General features: G+C 38.8%; 1 protein-coding gene and 1 pseudogene across 1 annotated transcript in view; both read left to right on the forward strand.

Annotated features, from left to right (window-relative positions):
• The window catches only part of Dnajc5b (DnaJ heat shock protein family (Hsp40) member C5 beta), a 338,000-nt gene that overhangs the window by 191,685 nt on the left and 122,223 nt on the right, over positions 1 to 24,092 (forward strand). The gene's annotated exons all lie outside the window — the stretch shown is intronic.
• LOC101719100 (beta-1,4-galactosyltransferase 7 pseudogene) lies at positions 502 to 3,600 on the forward strand (annotated as a pseudogene).

The following is a 24,092-nucleotide window of genomic DNA, read 5'->3' on the forward strand; positions in this document are numbered from 1 at the left end:
TTTGTGGTGGGAGAATGTCAACTATGGAGACATAACAATTGTGCCTATATATTAGAAAGTTACGATCATTTCAGCTGTTAAGTCTTAGCTAGATAGCTCAGTAAAATAGAAGAGTTTGACCCACAAATATAAGAATTACATCTATACTATGTAATAGTGTACTATTATACTATCTATACTATGTAATAGTATAGATATTCAGCAAATGAATGACATTATTGGCTAGCAATTAAGAAAACAGGTTAGGGTCGGGGATTTAGCTCAGTGGTTCCCCCACCTGCCTTGCAAGAGCAAGGTCCCAAGTTCGATCCCAGGTACCAAAAAAAGAAAACAGGTTAAACCTATACACCATTGGAGGTATTAATTTTACATGGCGGGGGGCGGGGGGGGCGCCGCAGAAGGGTCTGGGTGGGGCGGGAGGCTGTGGTGCTGCGTAGGCCTGCAAGGCCCAGCGGGCTAGGCTGGCAGCTGGAGCCCCATTCACCATCGCTTCTCCCCTCAATGTTCCCCTCCCGGAGGTAAGCAGCGCAGCTGCCCTGGCAGGATGGCAAGACCAGGTGGCTCCTTGGTGGCTTTCCCTGGAAATGCTCCACCTTCCACCTCTTCATTGCCTGTCTCTTACTGAGCTTCTTTTCCCTACCCTGACTGCAGCTCAGCTGCTCTGGTGATGTGGACAGGGCAGCCAGGGGACAAGGGCAGGAGACCCCAGGTCCACTCGAGGCCTGCCCCCCAGAGCTACCCCCTGAGCACTAGGAAGAAGATGCATCCTGGGGGCCCCATTGCCTGGCAGTGTTGGTGCCATTCTGTGAATGCTTTGAGGAGCTTCTGGTCTTCGTGCCCCATATGCACCGCTTTCTGAGCAGGAAGAAGATCCAGCACATCTACATGCTCAACCAGGTGGATCATTTCCGGTTCAACCAGGTGACACTCATCAATGTGGGCTTCCTGGAAAGCAGCAACAGCACAGACTACATTGACATGCATGACGTGGACCTGCTCCCTCTCAATGAGGAGCTGCACTATGGCTTCCTTGAGGCTGGGCCCTTCCAAGTGGCCTCCCCAGAGCTCTACCTGCTCTACCATTACAAGACCTACGTAGGCAGCATCCTCCTTCTCTCCAAGCAGCACTACTGGCTGAGCAACTGGGGCTGGGGCCTCGAGGATGATGAATTCTACCAGAGCATCAAAGGAGCTGGGCTCCAGCTTTTCTGCCCCTCGGGAATCACAACTGGCTATAAGACATTTTGCCATCTGCATGACCCAGTCTGGAGGAAGAGGGATCAGAAGCATATTGCAGCTCAAAAACAGGAGCAATTCAAGGTGGACCGGAAGGGAGGCCTGAACACTGTGAAGTACTGTGTGGATTCCCACATAGCCCTGTCTGTGGGCGGGCCCCCTGCACTGTTCTCAACATCACATTGGACTGTAACAAGGCTGCAACCCCCTGGTGTACCTTTGGCTGAGTTGTGTAGACAGTAAGGAAGCCCATGCCTACAGGCCACACTGTTGCTCAGCCTCAGGATGAGAACTTAGGCCTGGGGCCTAGCTCCGAAAGGGTGTGGAGTGGCCTGAAGAAATGGCAAGCTCTGTATTTGCACCAGCCTGGGCACCAGAGGCAGGCTTGAGCTGGGACAGGACACATATGACGCCTGGGATGCTGCTGGCAGTAAACAGTGATCACAAAAAGGCTGAAAAGTGGCTTCAACCAGGACTCTCCACCCTGCCTTCCTGCTTGCCCTACTCTGCCCTCCTTTGTATGTGGAGGCCTCAGGCATTGGGAAAGATTGAACTGGACAACGTCTAATTAGCCTCACTTTTGATCCTTCCCACAGGACTGCCTCATGCAGAGATACAGCTTAGAAGCCATGTGGCTGGTGTAGGTGGCAGTTGCAATCAGGAGGCTTAGAACTTCAGAAACCAGAGAATAAGCCCCACAGAAAGGAACAGCAGATACCAGCTCTAGCTGGTTGTCACATGCAGGAATGTGGACCTCGTGTTACCAGATCTTCTGATTTTTCAAAAGAAACTAGAATGCTGGATTCTTAAGTGAAATCTGGTGTTCACTTCAGGAGCACATATACTTAAGAGAAATCTGATTTTTTAATGATAGTAGCTAACTGAAACTTTCAAAAAGTATGGCAGGCCAAACAAAATGTGTTGTGGACCTTAGCTTGTCAGAAATGGGCAAAAGATGACACCTCCTTTAGTTGTCAAGGAATTAGGGTAGAAGTAGGGATGGCAAATCCACATGGGAGTAGAAGCCAAAGGCACAAGGTTACATACCAGCTTCCCACCCAACCCTCTAGGTTTCCAAGCAGCTCCTTGGGTCTCCATATCGGCAGAGTGACCACTGTCAGGGTTCCTTTGGTTGGGCTTTGACTGGGAAGGCTGCTTCATCCTGCCTCACTGAGATGAAGACAGGAAGGAGAGCAACTGAGGACCCACAGGACTGGACCTAGAGTAAACACAATTCAGCCATGTCTCAGGTCAAGGCCTGAGGGAGGGAGAGCCATGTTTTTAAGGTAGCAGGAAGGAGAAGGGGAGAGGTAGGCAAATCCCTGGAGTGTTCTTGTAGCACGAGGGGAGATTTCCAGCAATCTCTAAGATCACTTCCAAGGAGAGGTGAAGGACAGAAACTGAGCAAGACCTTTGAAAGGAAGCCCAGGGCCAAATGAGAGTGAGAGATGAGGGGCCCTGTAAGGTAGATGGCTCCTTCAAGGCCAAAGATTTAGGGTAGACACCAGAGGAGGCCGTTGGGACCACTTGAGCTTGGTTAACAGTAGGACACCTTGAAGTGCTGAAGAAGGAAGGGAGTGAGGTCACAGAACTGAAAAGGGTAGGATCAACACCTCTGGTCTAAAAAGATTCCTCCTCTTAGAATGATGTGGGGGCTCTTACGTGGAGTTATACATGTTGTGTACTGTACAACCTCTATGTAAGCTAAGAGATTTAAACGGATCATTAGTGTTAATCTTCAGGTACTGACATCTAAGCCAGGGTTGTAAAAAAAAAAAGTGGAACAAAAATTGTGTACCTTGTTGTGTAATTGCATTACCCTGTCACATAAAAACCAATGTGAACAAACAAGCATTAAGATTGTACACCGGCATATTAACAGTGGATTAAGTGCTGAGGTGATGAAAGATACTTTTTATAAAAAGTTTTTTCTCTTATTTTCCAAATTAAAAGATAGCATATATTGCCTTCATAATTTAAAAAATTAAGAAAGAAAAGAGGGGAGGTGGTGTTATGGTGATTGTAATCAGCTGGGAAATTTCTCCTGTATAACTGATTAACAACCATCACCAAAAGTCTGCGAAATGATCATCCAAATGCTATGACTGCACTCTGAAAAGCACAACTGGGAGACTGTGGACCACTACAAAAAGCCAGTGTCATACTAGGAGATGATGACAACTCTTCATAAGACTGAGGTCGTGCACCAACCTGCCCAAGGAGACGTTCCATGCAGTCATAGCTGCTGTAATACTTTACAAGGCTTCATAAACACATCAAGTGCTTAATGGTCAGGAAATAAGCATGGTAGTTAGATGTTTTTGTTTATGTTCAACAGAAAATGTGTCTCTGTCTTTTAACTCTTAGAAGGTTATGTTCACAATGTTTTTCCATTAAATATTCCTCTTGGAAGAAAAAAAAAAGCAGCAGCCTCACCATCCAGGTTGTTTATAAAGTAGGAATAATTGATAAAAGTAAGTTCCATCACCCACCTCCCAAAAGGACATTTTGAATGTTCATATTGAATTTGTGCTAGTAATGCTTTGGGTCAAGGAAAAAGTTGAATGATGTAATTTTTTCTTTAGTTTTGCCACTTCTCTCAGTAGAGATGTTTATAGTGAATGTAGCACAGTAGGGGGTAATCTTCCATTTAGCTTTATAATTCTATCAGCAAAATCCCAGGGGAGAAGGAATATCATGTTCTTTTTGAACTATATTTTTGCAACCTGAGATTCAAGTTCAGGTTCCTTGACACACCCCTGGGTATTAAATCTGAATTAATTATTGCATCCACTTTCCTCCACCTAGCCCCTAAGACAAGTACAAACAAGCCAGCAATGGTTACCCCATGACCACTTGAGATACTTTCAAAGGAAAGCCCAGACCAGTGCAGTATTCTAGTGGTAAGAATTTATCCACTGTGAAAGACTGAAGGGAAAGTCAGATTGGCATAAATTGGAAACTATTGGACAAACTTACTATCTTCTAGTTTAATTCAGACCTTCCAGATATGGATTCAAGCGCATCAAGTAAAGCTTTTTTATAGTGATTAAGGAGATGGTTCTTTCTTCTTTTTTCCTTTTTTTCCCCCCTCCTTCCTTTCTTTTTTTTTAACTCCAGGAGCAATTAGGCAGGTATGTTCTATAATGTGGAAGGCAGGACGTATGCCAAGTTGCATGAATCCTGATCAGGTTGCCACTCATTCTTATGACTGGTCTGAGATTGGTCCTCAAAGAATGACTCATGAAAAAATATCTAGACCTTCCTGCAGCTCATGCTTCTCCAAACTATTTTTAAAACGCTCATAAATGTTTTACATCCTGTGACAAGTTCATAATAAGTAAAGACTTGATTAATAGAGGAATTTCATCATTTTATCCCCCCTCTTCCTGAGGTTATGTTTTTGTCTTGACTATAATTATGCACAAAATACCTTATTGAAATATTACAAAGACTAGACCTAGGAGGAGAAAAAAATAGAATAACTTTTCTTATTCTCAGACATAACTTAAGACTTCCCTCCTCTTAATGAAGCTTTAGAGCAGAAGTTTGAGAGTGACTTGTAAATCACTTGTGAAGTTTAATTCTGTACAAATAATTATCTTTAAAATAAACAATACATATTATTAATAATAAATTGTCATCAATAATAATGAACACTACTAAAGAGACTATATTGTATCATGGTTAGGTTGTGAATGAGAATCAGGTAGACTTGACTTAGAATCCTAAACTAGTAATTGTCAAGACTAGGATATTAATGACTCTTGAGAAGACATTATTCCTGGTGGGTGGTGTGTTATTTCTTGTGTAGATGAGTTGAATATGTAGATTAAGGGGAAAGAAAAATACCAAGAGGCAGAGGTGGAGAGGTAGCTGAAACCAGCTCATGAAAGATCTTTTTCTGAATTTAGATTGAATCACAAGAGTAAAAGCCACTGGAAAAAAAAGTGCCTCAGAGAATGATACATGGTTTATGGCTGGATGATGGACAATGGACAGTCAGGGGCAAGACTGCAGTCATGACCTGTTGGGGTGGCAGAGTAGTCCAGTGAGAGGTGCCAATGGCTTAGGTTAGGTTATAGGCAGTAGGATGGGAAGAAATGGACAAATTCTGAATCTATCTAGAAATTAGAATCCATAAGGCATAGATACTGGTTTAAAGTGCCAAGAAAAAATAAATCTTATTTTCTAATATTCTGTCAGTCAACTTTCTGTCACTATAAACAAAGTACCTAAGAAAATCAAATTCAAAGGAAGAAAGGCTTATTTTAGCACATGGTTTCTGAAATTTTAGTCAACAGTTATTTGACCCTACTGCTTTGGGGCTATGGTAGCAGAGTATATAGCATGGCAGGAGCGTGTGGTAAAAGAGGACTGTTCATTTAATGGTAGCCAGGAAGCAAAGAGAAAGGAAAGGTCTATAATTCCAGTATCTTCTCCAAAGAAATGCCCCAAGTGACCTAACTTACTCCCAAAACTCATCTCCTAAAGGTTCTACCACCTCTTAAAACTGCCACAGGCTTGGACCATGCCATTAGCACATGGGCCTCTGAGGGACCCTTAACTAAACCATACTAGAAAATGTCAAGACTGTGTGCTAATGTGCCACTCTCCTGATATATATTGTGTATTAACAGGAACCATCTGAGACATGATAATTTTGTCCAAAAGAATAGTATATGTGGATAATCCTATGCAGGTTTTTTTGGACAAGATCCCTGTAGGTACCTTACTGATTTCTCAGCTCATTTCCCCAAAGGGCTGGCCTTCAGACTACTTTCAGAGGACTCATACTTTCTATAAGCTTTGGGCATCTAACTGAAAAAAATCTAAATCCTGCATAGTGCTTTTTAACATGCAATATTAGGTTTTCTTTATTAAAATTGTTACTTAAATTTTCTTTGTTAAAAATCTGTATTTCTATATAAAGAAGGAAATTTTAATATTTTTAAAAGTCTATATAAAGGGAAGGGATGGAATAAGAATAAATTAAAAAGAATAGAAGGAAAAAATAAAAGTATAAAATATTTTGTTAAGACAGTTTAAACATCTAGATCAGTTATCACAGTTTTCAACTTATTAAATTGTAAGTGGCTACATGGCTTTCTTGTAATTATTCCTTGATATCCTCCTTCTGAGGTAAGTCAAATTATTTTGTACGTGTTGTACTAGGGATTGAACCCAGGGGTGATCTACCACTGAGCAATACACCCAGCACTTTTTTTGTTTTTTACTTTTGAGACAGGTCTTGCTAAATTGCCCAGGTGGGACTTGAAATTGAAATCCATATGCCTCATCCTTCCTCAGTTCTGGGATTAATAGATGTGCCTGGCTCAACTTTGAGAGAAAAAGCAGATGTTGAAACATCTGGTCTTTACAGAATTTAGAGCTCTTCATATTGTTTTAATTGAATGCATTCTTTTATTGCTCAGGCATTTATTTATTCTTTGATAATAGTAAAACAATCCTAGTCTCTTTTTTTATAAAGAAAATCTTTTCTTATATCTATTTCTAACCTGTTCACATATACCTCCCAGAGTTATGAATCAGAATTTGTGTATATTAGTTTACTGATATCATTAATGAATTTACTGGGATCAATAAACAGTTAATGATGATAACTACTTGCCTTGTATTATGCTGTGGTTTACCAAGTGCTTTCATTTCTTTTTATTTTCTTTATCATCTCAAGTGGTCTGACATAAACAAGCTAGGTAATTACCCTTTTTAATGTGATAAGACAAAAATTGAGAGACCTAATATCTTTCTCAAAAGCTAGCTCCTGGAGACTAGGCAAGTCAGACTTCAAAACAAGTCTTTAGGTAGTGCTTTTTCCTATGACAAACCATTGTGCTTGTCAATTGTGAGTCAATGTGACTGGTAGTATTGTTTTTTTTTTAATATCTGACCCAAGCCAGGCTTCCCCGTTTAGTCATGATTCCCCTCTGTGTTTCAGAAGAGCAATCTATTTGCTGTTCCTTGAGAATAATCCATGTGGCCATGTCTGGCTCACTCCTTTTCTAGCATCTCCTACCTTTTTCAATATTTCTAATATTCAAGACTCTGCTCAAGTCTCACCATTTCCATCAGTGTATTCCCACTCCTATCAGGGGAAAGGAAGCTTTCTGCTTCCAGTTCTTCTGCTATGTATCAGAAAGCTATTTAAATATTCATCAAGGCTGGCTTTCCATCACACTTTTTGATCTACATCAGTCTCTCTAACTCTCTCACAAGATCGTAAAGAGAAAATGTCATGCATTCTGAGCACACCCCCACATCCATATCCACACTTGTTCCTGGCCCTGGTTCTTGTGTTTTTTAATTGAGAAGAGCCCTGGGAACTGAAGAAGGAATGAGGATTTGACTCGTGTTTTTGTACCCTTCCCTCCCAATTCTCATACTTTGCTTGCTTTTTCCTTGCCATTCTTCATTTCTATACTTTGTTCTTTACTGGTTGGTTATAATTATGGTCACTCTTCTTATCTCTGTTAGGAGGTATTTAAGATTGGATTTTAGCTTTTAAAAGCATGGACCTAAGATGCTGAGTAAACAATGGTATACAGCTAAACATGTGACATGTATTATAAAGCAAATGAGATTGTATTTTCTTTTAGAAGCTGATGTTCCTCATAAATGCCAAAGTTGGAACCTTTTAGAACATATTTTTATAAGAACTTATAGAAAATTATTGATTCTTAAGAGAAATTGGTCAAATGTGCAAAGACATGAAACATCGTTTGCTTTATCCAAAGGGAAGACTTGGTCTGAGCTCCACAGCTGCTGCTGTGTTACTTTTGTCCAAAAACACTTTACTTTCAAGTTCATTTGTACTTCACTGTTCAGAAACAGAAGTAAAACTGTCATGGAGTGGATTGACGGCCACTGGGATTTTCTTCTTACTTTGTTAGTGTTAACCACAAATGTCTTTAACTGGACAGGGCCTTTCTAAATGACCTTTTCAGTTTCTACAGTTCCTACTCTGTGGACTGAAGTCAATAGTTTGTGGGCTGGACCATTTGACCTGGTAACCTCCTAAGCATATTCTAGAAAAAAATTGACTTCACATTTCTGTGAAGAGATCTGTTGAAATCCAAGTAAACAAGAAGTCAAGAGTTTTATGACTACTAGTTCAAGGTGTATCTGTATTGGATCATAGTAATAAACTAAAATATAATGTCTAGTTATTAAACAAAGTCACCATCTTTTGTTACAAAAAAAGGTAAAGGCAAGAAATTAAACCTTTCTGTGACCTCTAGAACATCAAATTCCACTTCCTTCTTTCTCCATCCCACTAAAGACAAAAGGAAATACAGAAGGATAGAAAGGAGGGAAGAAGGAAAGAAGGAAGGGAAACTCAAACATTTCAACAGTTAAACAAAGTAAAGTTTAACAACTTTTTAAAAATAAATGCTGTGTTTCTTAGAAAACAATCTTTAATTTAGAGGAGTAATCCAGAAACTGTAATACTATTCCTTTTTTGGCTCTAAGCCCCCATAGTAACATTTTATTGAATCTACATTTCTATAATAATTACTATAATTGTTCTATAAGTAAAATGAAACAGCAGTATAATAGATGTGATGATATTTCAAGGGTTAGACGGTGACATATGATTGGCCCTAGTTGAAAAGGGGGTTGGAAAAGAGAATGTTTAGTGAATTCAACTTTTATAGTAAAAGCAAGAGGAAAAAGGAGATTAGGAATGATTACTGGCATAGCCAACCAGGTAAAAGAAATGGGCTGTGCATAGTGAAAAGGTGGTAAATTGGCAGAAGGGCAAATAGATTACATTTCACTGGAACTGAGGGTAGATAACAATTATAAGATTAGAGCAATAGCTTCGCACCAAGACTTTGCCTTCCAAATGAAAGAGTTTGAAATTAAATCATTCTAGCACCAAGGGCCCTTTGTAAATTTGTGAGTAGAAGAATAACATTGTGAAAACAATGTTTGAGTATGAAAAATATGGCCAAAGAGCATAGAATGTGTTGAAGAAGGATGATCTTGAGAAAGTAGGCAAAGACACCATTTCATTTGTCCCTCCATAAAGTAACAGGACATGAAATGATGACAGTGACACAGAATAAAAGGATGGCTGTAGAAGAGATTATAAAGTATGAATGGTCAGGATTTACCAATTGACAGAAGGCCCAGAAGAGGGACCATCAAAGATGGCTTTGTAGCTCTGAGCCTAGATGACTGCAAAAATGTGTAACTGAAGTCAGAAATCAAGAGAAGAACTAGTTTTATGAACCAGTTGATTAAGTCTAGATACTGAGTTGTAGGTACAAGCATCAGAATATCCAGTGGAAGCATATAATGGGCAGATAACATGTATGCAGTCTACAAGATACTAGACATAGGGCCAGTGATTTAGCTCAGTGGTTCCGCCGCCTGCCTTGCAAGCGCAAGGTCCCAAGTTCAATCCTTGGTACCAAAAAAAAAAAAAAAAGATACTAGACATAAAGAAGGATGTCCTCTCTGGTGCTGCTCCCAAAATATATTTCTCATGGGACTGCAGTGGTCTTTCCCACAGGAGGGTTTATAGAATGTTTCAGAAAGAAGTAAATAATTTTACATGTATAGTCAGTACTTGGCAAAAAATGAAACCTTAAATTTTTGTGAGATTAATAATAATAGGCTCAAAACAAAATGCAAATATTTCATAGCCGGGAAGCTGAAATACCTAGGAGTATATGCCCAAATCTAGATGAGAATCCAAGCTGGATAATGATTGAGTATAAGTATTTTTTACTTACCATAAAGTTAATGACAAGCAAAAATTCTGAGCCCAAAAAATATCCTTAGATTTTGAAAAATTCTTTTTGAAGGGGATAGAACAAGGCGAATAAAATCCTCCTTATAATAGTACATTTTTGTTAAGCCAGTGTAAACTTCTGATCCTTTTTCTAACGTCTTCTCAAAGAGTCTATCTGTGTACCAAGGTAGGCAAGAAACATTCAGTAGAATTCAGGTACTTGAACTCTTTTTCCGGCTACCAGATTTCTTTTACCTTGTGTTATAAAAAAATCTAGAATTCACATTCTCTTTGGTTTACATTTTGAATACTGTGTTCCTTTTATAGATAAAGATGGTTAAGAAGGTATGTCGCATATGATCACATAAGGAGTTAGATGATCCATTGTTTATGAAAAACATGTAAGAATATGTATCCAGGTATGAGGAAGAAAATAAAAGTTAATAAAAGAAAATAAAAGGAAACAACTACCAGAGAAAAATACCCCAAAGAACAACAGTTACATCAGAAATATACTGATTATACAGATTTAAATTAAAATTAAAAGCTAAAATTTCTGGATATTTCTAAACATTCTCCTATAAAAAAGACAGACACATAAAATATTTGGAGATTTGTTGAATATGCCATTGTTTTGTGCTCTGGTACTTCCTACAGTGACAGTACTTCTCAACCAGAGCCCTAGGGAAGAAGAAAGAAGGTGCAGAGTGGGCAGCAACTGGGAAGGCAAGTGAGAGCTGGCTGCAAGTGTTCCACAAGAAGAGCAAACATTTCTAATAAATTTCAACCTGATAAAAGAGCAATGTCTTTGTCTTGAAATATGAGTAATATGTGATGCCAAATATTGTCACATGATCACAACTGAGCCAATGGTCCCCCCCACCGTCTCTCTCAGTGCAGGATTATGGGTGATCATCTGCCAACAGTGAGAGGTTATGGAGGAGATCTCATCTGCACAGGAGGAGGAGAAAAGGGTGGAGGAATCCTTCATTTCAAGTGAGATTAGCAAGATGTGTAAATTGTGAGCAACAGTGTAAAATTTTGTAGACAAGCGCCAATTGAATAAGACTGTATAATGCAAGCAATGAATCTGTTTAGCAATAATGAAATGTCACATTTCCATGATATCCTCAAAAGGAGACATAAGCAAGTTGTCATTGGATAGGTTCCTTGTTAAAGTTGCATGGAAAGAAAAAGATACCATGAAGCCAATAGATAGTAGTGATTCCATTAGTGATTGAAAGTTGTCCTACACAATAACCCTCCTCTCTCTTGTCTCCCTCACACTAGCCATGAAGGTTTTCAAAGGTAAGTTCAGGTTAATTTGTTTATTTTTCTTTATATGTTGTATTTTCTTCATTATTTTGTGTATTACAGCATTATAATTATTTTATATGAATAGTTTTGGGTTGTGGAATGAATCATCTGAGTTTCTATTATTTCTTATGGGGTAATTTGCCCTACAAGTTCTTTGGATTACAAGTATGTTTCTAAAATGAATTATGCTTGCAAACCAAAGTTTTGCTGTATATATATATATATATATATATATATATATTTTTTTTTTTTTTGGGGGGGGGGACCGGGGATCGAACTCAGGACCTTGTGTTTGCGAGGCAGGCAGTGGAATCACTGAGCTAAATCCCCAGCCCTTGCTGTATATTCTTGTTTAATCTTTGGATCCTCTGGTGGGGCTTTTGAAAATGTGACAGCCAAAGTGAATTTATGAATGGGAGCAACAGAAAGAAGATGAGGGGAAGGGAAAGTAAACAGGATCAAGATACATGTATATGTACCAATTTCGCATGATGAAGTTATTTATTATGTATCACAAAAATACACAAAAATTAATTAATGCTTTTAATTAATTTCACTGGTCATCATAGATTAATCCAAGGAAAATTTTTTTCTCTTCTCTAATAGAAATCTGCAGCCTACACCATAGGAAAGCATACAGAAAATGTGAGCATTTGTCATGATATTTTATATTAGATATTAGTTCCTAATGTTTGACTTCCCTGCTAAGCCAGAGCACAGTCATATCTAAGATGTTAATGATCAAAATGATATAAAAGGAATATAAGCAAAGACTAGGATAATTAGTGTGGAGATGGTGAAGAAACCAGGTGGAGGAGGTGGCAGTGGTGATCCAGAAGGCCTAGGGAAAATGGTGTGAGCCCCTAGATTCATTTAATTCTCCTAAACAAGATTTAATCTTTTATCTTTAGGTATTAAAATCTAAGGCAGAATCTCCTGCCATTTTTCTAAGAACTGTTACTAATACTTCCATAGAGAAGCCTAAGGCTTCTCTTGTCTTCCTGGAAGCTGGTAACAAATAAGAATCTTTGTTCACAGGAAAGCATTCCTATGGCCTTAAAGAAGTTACTTAACTTTTCTGAGCTTCAGTTACCTTACTCATTAAAGAGAGGTAATAATGTATGTCATAGGCTGTCAGAAATATTACATAAGATACTGTACATAAAGTGTGAGGCTTTGAACTTGTGACTTAGTAAATACTCAGTAAATTAATATGCATAATTGATTATTTCTTCTACCTCTTTTCTGCTCCATACTCTTTCTCTTTCTTTCCTTTCCCTTTCATTTTTCCCTGGCTACAGAGCCCTATTGTAATAATTATTTGTAAATGTTTATTGAGCACCAATCCATTATTATGAAATAATAGTTCAGGAGAGTCAAAATGTATTTGTGGATTTACTAAGCATTTATCAGAAGCAATGAACCAGGAGATACAGATCAGAGGCTGTGTGCTCCTCCCTGCCCAGTAGGTACACAATCACACAGTGATGCAAAGTGGGTTATTATTACCCACATTGTTGGGGCAACATTGAATTGTGATGATGGCTGGCCCTGATGGAAAGAGTAAAGGCCTGCAGTGCTTGCATTCTTAGGAAGTTTCTATTCAGGATTAAAAGCTCCTCCATAAGTTCTTTCTGCAGAAAAAAAGAGAGAGAGAGAGAGAAGGCTAGTTTCCCTGCCTCTCAGAATCCCTGAGCTGCAGAAGAATGAGCTTTTGTGAACTCTGAGGTGACAATTTTTTCAGGTTTGAGAGGAGAACTTACCAAGAAAATGACTGTGTCCTCCCTCCCTATTCATCCCAAGACAGAATATACTTTTGCTAGATAGTACAGTGTTTGATGCATAAAGGGTGCTTAGTAAATATTGGGAGAAAAAATTAATAAGAATTTCCATTACTTTCTTCCGTAACTATTCCTTCAGCAAGACTACTCCTTGCTGACTACTTTCCCCAAATAGTGAAATAAAATAAGATCGAAAAGTATGCACTTTCACCTTTCTCTTTGAGTGTTGGAAGGGCGAATGCTTATTTGTCAATGAAGGCTTTGTAAAGAGCCTTAATCCCCTTGGAGGAAAAAAGCCAAAAGCATATTTTAAGCCACAATAATGACTCTCATCTGTGATTATTGCCACATTTCCCCTGTACGCTGCTGGTGGAGAATGTAGGTGTCCTTCACTACTTAAAAAAATGATATCCTCTTTCAAAAAGACGAAAAATGCCCATATATATATTACCTCATTATTTTTCCAGTGGTAGGGATCAAACACAAGGCCTAACACATAGACGAGTGCTTTACCATGGCACTGTATCCTCGGTGCTACTCCATATTTATATCAGGTGGATTTTAAAAAATATTCTGACTGAGCAAAAAAATAACATGAATCTGATTCTCTTACTCTCTACCTTCAAACAAGAGGGGGGACCAATAGTTTTTTGGTTTTGTTTGTTTGTTTGTTTTTAAGAGTGTGAATGTAAAACAGTTCCCTTTTATTTTCTGACATAATATGTCCAGAAGTCACATGCTACATTATCCTAGGTGGCAATTACAGAAAATAAGAAACATACAGTTTCAGAATAAAAGAATATTTACTGGGCATTAGTAGTTGGCATACTTGGCTTCTCAAAAATCCACAGGTAGCTTTTTACTGTCTAATTGTGAGGGTTTATTGAACACAAAACACTATCTCACCCCATTGTGTTCCTTTATATTCTTTAAAATAAATTCTTGGCCCCTGGGTTCCCCTTAGTATTGAATACTGACCTTCCACAAACCACAGAGAATTCCAAATTTCATCTACTTTCCAAAAATATTATCACCTAAGGTTTACCGATAAATGTCAAAGGGCAAAAAGTTTGGGTAATGTGGGAAAAGTTTGAAGATGAGCATAAAGATAAATACTGAACACAGAATTGTTGAAATACTTCTTGGATCCTTGAACTACCTCCAAGGAAATGTCATAAAAATGTCACTTTAAAGAGAGACAACATTGTCACTGTCAACAAAGAAAGTTTCTGTATAAACTGCTAAAGTTTAAGGAGAGTTTTGATCAGCTAGAAGGCAGCGTGATTTCTGTGAATAGAAAAGATACATGCTTTATAGTAATAAGCCATGTTCAAATCCTGTTTTTAGAATTTGTGTAACTTTGGACAAATTACTTAACTTCATAAAAGTTATCTTTTCTATTTTTAAATTTAGACTCCTAACCACCTCAGAAATTTATTGTTCATTCATTCTGTGATTAATAAATATTTATTTTTTGAGCAATTATTAGAAACCAGACATGCTGCCAAGTGCTGAAGACTTTAAAATAGACACAATGTTCTCTCTTAAGTGTTTCATTATCTAGGAGCAGAGAATGTTTTATACATAAAATGATTGCAGCATATTGTGAAATATCTTGATAGCATAAATTCTAGAAAGAACAAAGGAGAAAGTGGTCAGATCTAGTTGGCACAATCAAGGAAGGCTTTCAAGAAAAGAAGTTGAAGCAACAGCTGATGTTTAGCAGAGACAGGAATAGAATAACATGGAGAACACAAGTAAGAGAATGCTCAGTGGCATGATATTGAACAAATTCAAAACTTTAGGGGTTTGGAAAACATCAAGTTGCTTAGCATCTCTATATATTTAAGAAGTAGGAGAAGCTTTGGTGACCATTTGCATGAAAAATCTTAGCAAAACTCCAGAAAGGATGACACCCAGTTTTCTATATTGAGTGACTCAGTTGAGGGTGATATCTCTAACTGAGGGACATAAGAGGGAGGACATCGAGAAGAAGAAATGATGAAGATAAAGCAATATTGGGCAAATTGAAATGTGAGAGCTTTTGAACTGTTTAATTAAATGTCTTGTGAGCAGTTCAGTGTATTGTTCTGGAGCTTAGGAAGGAGAACTGACCTGAAGATCCAGATTCAGAACCCAGAGCCTTATTTGTGCGGCCAGCTGAGCACATGGACCTTTTGTCCCACACAGAACGGCGATATTAGGAAGTTTGGATTGCAGAGGTGAAATCCAAAGGTCAGTCCATGGTTCAGAGTCTTGGGGTTGGAGAGATATGCTTGAAAACCCCTGCAGTCCATCCTCAGAACAGAATTTCCAGTTTTTAAAAAAAATCCCAAACCCCAAATAGTGCTGTAAATGTACTTCAAGTTATTTTATTTGCTTGCATTTCTTTAACATTTTCAATCCATAGACCATGGAAACATTTCTTAAACTCCCTGTCTCTTTCTCATTTGTTTCCTTCTCATCACATCCTGCTTCATTAACCTACATATTCTGAACACTTCTAGTCCCAGGCCCCAAATCTGCTGGTCCTATATCCCTCTCACATTCTTCTTACTCTACACTAAGCAAAACGAAGGAATGAGTCTGACAAGGCATGAAGAGACTTTCTTGGGAGGATAGAGGAGAACAGAAGAAGCCAACAAACTCAGAATCCTTTTAGAAGCCAAGAGAAGGGAAAGGACAAAAGGATTCATGCATTAATGATTTTTTTCCTTCATAGTGGAATCAAAAGCCAAGCTGATCCTCTAAATAAGTCATGCATGCAAAGATGCTTGGCAGAGAGCAAGCATCCCTGTACTAGAAATGGGATGGAAACTAAATGAGACAAGAAGTTTCTAAGCAGAAAAAATAGCTGATGTGAGACCTGGGCAACTTCTCTGAACTGCAGAGCACTGCAGCAGCAGCTTGCACAGCATCTAGTAGTCCCCACCATCAGGGGAGGGAGGGAAATGACATTCTAAGTGCTGATAAGACCTGAATATCATTAAAAGAAGTTATAGAATGTGAAGGAAAAGAGGCAGGATGAAAACTTAGGGACCAGGTTTAAGGTGAGTCAATGAAGAATTCTGGTATGAAACTGTCAAGGAAATGGAAGAAAACTAGGCATATTTGGAGTCCTAGAGACCAGGAAGCTGTTTTTATTTTTAGGGCCGGCACTGGTTTACTCCCACTTTTATTTTTTGTTTTTGATAATGCTTGGTATCAAATACAAGACTTTACAGATGCTAGGCAAACACTTCATTACTAAGCTTTACCCTTAGTTCTACTAATCATTTAAAAATAGATAGCTTCAAATGTCTCATCATGATGAAATCTGATAAGAAAAGGAGAGTATCCACTGGTCTTGGTCACTGGGACCTTAGAAAAGGCATCTAGGTCAATTGTACTGTGTCCACAAAAACTGAAGGATGAAAACTCTAGACATGGGGACAACTCTCCTGAGAAGCAATCCTATCTGGGGAGATGAGTGGCACAGACCAATAAAGGAGTTTGTTCCATTGCTCTTTCATCACTTCCTTCCTTCCTCCCTCCCTCCCTTCCTTGCTACCTTCCTTCCTTCCTTCCTTTCCTTCTTGTCTTCCTGATGGACCAGATATGTACCTCTTCAAAGGCTGTTGAGTAGGATCTCATGATGAAAAGTCTAAAAGTATAGAATAAAAATAGTATCAGTGAAGAGATTGCCCTTGAATAAGAGAAGGAATATCTGTCCTTATGGAAGTGTAGGGAATGGAGCCAAGGGAGCTGGCAGGTTTTGGTAGAAAAGGAGTTTATTAACCAGAAAGTTGAGGGAATTTCTTTCTGCTAACTCTCAAGTTCCCTAGAAGGGATCGGCATAGTCACCTGCTGAGAGTAAGGTAAAAATACAGAGATTAGTTTGAGGGACATAGAGAGAGGTCTGGAGTAATGGTAGTAGAGAATAGGGGATAAATGGTATAGACAGCTTATCTTTGTGGAGCTGCAGAGATGAGAGACCAAGTATATTTGAGACTCAGTATATTGTTCTCCAGCTGTCCCTGGATCAGATGCAGAGATGCTACAGTGAGAGGTAGTTGGGAATGGTAGACAGAAGAAGGTGAGGCATTCAGTAAATGTCACCTCTCCCACTAGGAAATACAGGCAGATAGTATAGAAAATAGATAGCTGTGACTTTCTAGGGGGAAGATATATTTACTTTAGATGAAGTTAATGTAAAGGCCATGAAGATGTAAAATTCTTAATTTCAAGTTTGGGCAGATAACATTTAAAATGTTTGTCTTAGTTACTTTTTTGTCACTGAGACACAGTACCCACAACTCTAAGGAGGAAAAGTTTATTTTGGCCCAAAGTTTGTAGAAGTTTCAGTCTATAATCAGCTGGCTCCAAGGCAGAGGGGCATGGCAGAGGAGACTGGCTCATGACATGGCAGTCAGGAAGCAGGGAAAAGATCAAGGGAGGAGAGGGAGTGAGACACCACCCTCCCAGGCCACATCTCCTGTGATCCACCTCCTATGACCAGGCTTTACCTCCCAAGGCCACATTTAGCTATAAGCTCATCAGTCTACTAATGAGTATCACACCCTATGATCTAATCACTCCCCTAAACCCCCCTGTGAGTGTATGAAGCTTTATGGGGACATCTATATGTAAACTATAGCAATATCCGATGGTACTATGTAGCTATTCAATCTGGAGTTGTGACTGCACTTATCTTAAGAATCCAAAAGGAGTAATCAACTTCTTTCCCTACCCTGAGTCCGGGGAAAACTAGGCATTCCTCTTGTCCTTGCAAACAATCTTCAACATTCCAAAATGTAGTAGGATAGTGGATTTTTTATAATATCCTCATGAAGTATCTAACCCAAGTGGTCATTTCTTGCAAGTATTGCATAAAGGCAGAACTACTTTTTTTTTTCTTACAAATGAGTTCTGAATTCAGATATGACAGAAGCAAAGGTTCAAGAGCAAGAACCAGAACAAATCAACTTGTCCACTTTGCCTGACTAAGAAAGCAAATCAACCTTATGACAGACAGGAGGCAAAGCAGGAAATGGCCCTGGGATTTGTTGAGTCCCTATGACCCACTTTTTCTCAATTCACATATCAATATCATGCCTTAAATATGATTTTCTTCATTCTGTGGAGGAAAGAACCAAGAATTCAACACAATGTAAGAATTTCCACAAGTTTTCGTGCAGAGACTGTATACTGTTTGGCTCAGACATGGGCCAAGAAGACAGGAAGAACAAGCCTAGGTTCAGTTCTGCTACTTACTAGCACTGGGACTTGGAGAATTAGTTAAGAATAGCAGAACCCACAATGGTCAGATTTATATGTCAACTTGACTAGACTACTTTCTCTAGTTATTCAGTCAGACATTATCTGTGTGTTGTGGTGAGCACGTTTTATATATGTGATTAAAGTTCGTTATCAGTAGACTTTAAGTAAGAAAAATTACCCTAGGTAATCTGGGAGAGTTTATTTCAATCAGTTAAAAGTACTTAAAAGCAGGGATAAGGCTTAGCTGAAGCAGAAATTCCACCTATGGAGAGCAGTTTTACCCAGTACCCCCAACCCCTGGCCTACTATTCCCCATAGTTTGGCCTACATGTCTCAGACTTTCCAAGCCAGGTCCTACAAGCACATAAACCAGCTGTATTAAAAAATCTTTAAATAAGTAGATCTCTAACTGGTTCTGTTTCTCAGGTAGAATTTTGACTGATGTATCTTGCTCAGTAGTATTGTGAAGATTAAATGAAGTAACAAATGGCAAGCACTTGACATGATGCCAGGAACATTAAAGAGTGTTTGAATAATGGTGATTGTTAGTATGAGAACTGGGCAAAGATTGGATTGAGCCTGCATCTAGTTGGCTCCCAACCTTCACTCTTTACCCGACACAGACTTAGTCAATAACTGTAGTTGCCAATCTGGACTCTATCACTAATTCAATGTGACCTTGAGCAAGCTGCAGCCTCCATGCCTGATTTCCTTTCTGTAATTAAGAGGGTAGTGCACCAAATACATTTTGTATAAACTCTTCCAGCTTTGATGTCCTCTGGGTCAGTTTTGATCTAATTTATCAAAATTTTATTAGGCTTTCTGTACTTCCTCCAGCCTCCAGACAAGATCTATCCCATTACTGGTACATTCAGGGCTGCATCTACTAAATGGCCCTCTAATTACTGGGTGGTTTATGGTCCAAAAATGCAAACTAAGTTTAATATTAACCTGGCCAAAGCAATCACATCAATTTAGTTGGTGGTTATAGAGCTCCTGTCTGTCCCAGACCATAGGCCAGGGGGGCAAAGAAACATTAAATCTGGTCCTTACCTCAAGGAATATCAGGGGACATCTACTATGAGGGAGTATATACTTGAGTCCAGGCACTACAAGCATTGAAAGTAAGGAGACAATAAGATCATTGTGAGCTATAATGATCAGAAAAGCTTAACAGAAGAATTAGGAATTTAAATAAAGAAAATGTTTATTTAAGAGGGAAGAACGGAGTTTATTCTTCTGCTCCTAATGTGTATCATGTATTCCAATCTATAATGGATGAGATTTGAGGGGCACTTTACATTGCTGATTGTTTTAGCTAATGATTGAGGAATAGGCACCTCATGATTTCAGGATTTCTCTCCTGTTCTCCCTCATAGTCTCATTAACTGTCACCATTCTGTTCAGTGAAGATGAGTGTGTGCAGTGAGTTTACTATATCATACTCATACATATATACCCATAGGCATCCTGACTAGCCCCTTTGTTGGTGCATTTAGGGGCTCTTCAAGGAAGAGTGAGTTTCATTAAGGTGGAGTCCTCCATGTTTCTCTTAATCACTACATATATAGAGCCTCTCACAAAGGAATTTGTCAATAAATATTTATGGAATAAATAAAGTATCAACACTCTCCAGAACATGGGCAATATATAGGGAAAGTTTCCCTATCTGATATGTCAGTGGCATTAAAACTCTGATAATGATTCTTATAATTTTGGTTTTTAATATCAAATACCCAGATCCCTTGATTCTACTTTCTGAAAAATGTTCCTTAATTCCTTCTGCCAGGGCTTCTCAGAGTCATTGATAGAACCAATGCCAAAACTTACTAGAACTGAACAAAAGCCAGTGGTGTGGGTAGAAGAAAAGTTATGCTTGAATGACAAGGAAACAACAGAAGGATTAATTTGACAAGCTCACCTTTGAGATCAGATAAAAGCAGTTTGACTTTTTAAACAATATTCATTTTTATCAGTTTAACAAATAGCTCTTAGCAACATTGATAGTCATCTTTCACAGGGCAGAAACAAAGAAGCCTTAATAATAGTCAAATTTAAATTGCTCAGTAATCTTACTTTAGTTTATTGCCTCTTTCATGATGATCTTTTGCTAAATGAATCTAAAAAATACTTGGTGATGTGAGTAAACAAGCCAGAAATTCTCAAGACTGTGGTCTAAAGAAAGCAAATAAACAAGGTTTACAAAATAATTCAGAACTCTGAAAAAGGCAGTATTGGGATATAAATATAGATCTCTACAAACAAGAAGCTAGTAATCATAAATCAACATTCATAAAGACCACTGTAAAGACTGGAGTGGAAAAATATCCCTTAGATAAACTTTCTAACTAATTACAAAATAATTCTGCCCATGGAGTTCCAATGTAATGATTATTAACATTTATATTCCAACAAATGTCTACAGATGTTTACTGAGCACCAACTACGACAATAAATAGTTCTCAAAATCCATAACATCCAATCAACACAATCAGTCAATGCATATTTACCAAAGACTATATTGTGAGTAGTCTGGGTAATATAATGCTATTTTTGCTTATCTATCCTGTTTGTATTTTCCTTTCTGGTAACAACATCTGAATTTAACTTTGTGTAGCCACCCTTCCCCATTCCATACCCTGAGTTCTTTGGGATTGACCCCAACCTCCTAGCTCCACAGGTATTCATGGTATCATGACCTGTTGAGAAATACTTTGGCTACAGGAATTATTTTGGAGATGGACATAAATACAGATTGAAATAGAGATGGGTTGGGTGATAAAACCCAGGTCAATGAGATTAAATTCTAGATTTTTGTTGAAAACTTTGGCCCAAAGAAGCTCCCCTCCCATAGATTGCAAGCTGTAAGGGTGAAGAGCTGACTCTGATTAGGAAGAGAGTGGAGAGTAGATAAGCAAGTCTTTGGGATAGTGCTGGCATTTTCCACCTGCTCCAAGTTCAGCCCTTGAGTCTCCTCTATCAGCTGACTAAATAGTCTCTACCAATCTCTCTTCTCCACCGGTTTCCAGGAAAGTATACTGTCAGGAGATATTTAGTTCCCTCTTAATAGGGTCTCCTCAGGCTGGCTGTGTCTCTCTACTGAAGGCCACAGCTCCTGTTAGGGTACCCTCTCTTTACAACTCTTGGCCTATAGGTTCCAGGGACTATCCTTGCTTTGCTCCTTCAGTCCTCAAGTTGATATTACTTGCTCTGGTACTTCAGTACCCTTTGTAATATTCCTGAACCTTGCCCTCATCTTTGTAGATAGTCCTATTTTTAAAGCTGCATTGAATGGAGCCATCTATTTCCTCCCAGAACCCTGATGGATACAATATCTGTATTTGAATTCTGTGTCCAGATGTGCTTAAAGATAATGATGGTGTTAACTCTTTTAGTTATCCTTTTCCTTAAGAAGTTTGAATTTTTTTCTTTTTTCTGTTCCTTATAACAGAAAGTCCTAACACAGTTTGTTAGGCCATTTGGATTGCATAGACTCACACAAGACACTTTAGAAAAGGAAGTGGGCACTGTTATGTTGCCAAATTTATATGGTGAAGTCCTAACCCCCAGTACCTCAAAATGTGACTGCTTTTAGAGATAAGATCTTCAAAAAGATAATGAGATCATTAGGCTGGGTTCTAAACCAATATGACTGCCACCTTTATGAGAAAAGGAGATTTTTAAAGACCTGTATAGAAGGAAAACCATGTGAAGACTGAGGGAAAAGGTGGCCACCTATGAGCCAAGGAGACAGTTCTTAGATGAAATCCACCCTGCTAATATCTTGATCTATGACTTATAGCTTCCAAAACAGTGAGAAATAGTTTCTGTTGTTCAAGACATCTGTTCTGTGGTCCTTTGTTATACCAGCCCTGGAAGACTCATACAGGGATGGAACTGGGAAATGCATTTCTGGAGATCAGCTACTGTCTTCAGCTGTTGGAGCTAGCATGGTCCTTTAGCTATAGCTGATGTGTCTTTCTGTAACTTGGTTTTATTTACATTTGCTACTCACTGGCCCATCCTTCATATTTCCTAATCCATAGGAACCTAACCTAATTGGTATGGCTATTATCAATACCATTGGGTGAGATTTTTTTCACTGACCCAAGTCACAGGGATAAGCTGTCTTTGGGTCATATGCCCATTTCTACTTCCACTAGTGGCTGCCATATGTAAGGAACAATTCCATGTGAATTTCCTAGTAGACAATTTGGGGTAGTGTTGGAGAGTACTCCGTTTCACTGTGAAAGAAATGAGAGACACAGATGGCAGTTTAACAAGTCCAGCGCTTGGACTCTAGGACAAGTGGCATTAATACTTAAATGAAATCATCTACACTAATCTATATTGTACAGATTTGCTTACAGTTTTTACTATGGTAGCCAATTCCTCCTTTCAGCTGTTCTCAAGACCTACTCTCCTGACCTTGAGATTTATGAGAGAACCCAGAACCCTTACCAGACTACTTAGTTTTGTTTGAGTTACTTTGATGTGAATTAATATTACTTGAAAACAAAAAGTTTGATTAAAACAGTTTTAAAAGAAAATAGAAATTTTGTCCAGGGAAGAGGAATTGGTTTATGAGTAAACACAATTTTTATGGATTATTCCTGACAGTGCCATTAACCATGACTATCCCCAACTCTTCATGTATAATACATGTATGGTACATGTGTGATATGTGATATGGAAGGAATAAAGAAAAAGGTCTTTCATTTGTTAAGCCTAGTCTTAACAAGGTATCTCATGATGTCATCTACTATGTCAAGCAGGAATTGTTTTCTTCTAGTTTCTTAAACTCTAAAACCTAGAAATATTTCAAATATCCTGAATTCACATGGATGGTCATTGTTTTCTGCCCTGTTAACTTTGCTCTTTCTTTACTTACTTCTTGGACCATAGAGTTAAGGACTTCAGTAGATGCAGGATTTAAATTTCACAATTTTTGGAGCTGATACTTGACAGTACTTAACAGTTCATTTTTGTTAGTGGCCGTTTTCTCCTTTGGAGAGTTGCGGGGGAGTTGGTGAGTGGAGGGGCTAGGGTAAAGGGAAAGCTTGTAGGGTGATTTAGGTTATCAGGCCCCTTCAGCTGCCCTGTAGGCCCAGTGTTTACCTACTGGTTATTGCCACAGATCCGTGACTGCTTCCAAATCAGAACAGGCTGTTTATTTTCAGTAGCCTATCTCTATTGTGCTCTTGCACGTTCAGCAGGGACACATTCAACAAATACTTCTGTCTTCCCTTCCTCATCTTTATTCAGTGTATCTTAGCCCCTCCGTTGATGTTGAGGCTGGCCATGTGTGCTTATTTGGCCAGTGAAGAGGGTTTGAATAGATTTGCACCATTGGGTTGGTCTTCCCTAGTTTGGGTGCGTCCTCCTACCCTCTACAACCAAGGAGAGTTTGTTCCAGGTAATCATGGGTACTTTAGTCTAGGTTCCAGAATGACAGACTCATGCAACAGACCTGAATCTGACCCACAGCCCACGGCAGGACTGTGGTGGCTGACCAGCTGGCCTTGGATAAGATGTAAATGTTTTGTTATTGCAAATCACTAGGAATTTGTTGCACAGACTTATCCCAGCAATAACTGATTAATACATCTAGTGAAATTTCCCAAGAAACCAAGGAAGAGTTCTTTATAGGATTTGAATGTGAGGGAATAAGTGGGGAGAAATTTGAAGGGCCTTTGTAGATAATGATCAACTTAATCTAAAAATCATGTTAGAGTACT

This window comes from Heterocephalus glaber, unplaced genomic scaffold (assembly GCF_053883595.1).
Source record: "Heterocephalus glaber isolate CG9 unplaced genomic scaffold, H.glaber_assembly_v1.0 deba00001553, whole genome shotgun sequence".
Lineage (NCBI taxonomy): Eukaryota > Metazoa > Chordata > Mammalia > Rodentia > Bathyergidae > Heterocephalus > Heterocephalus glaber.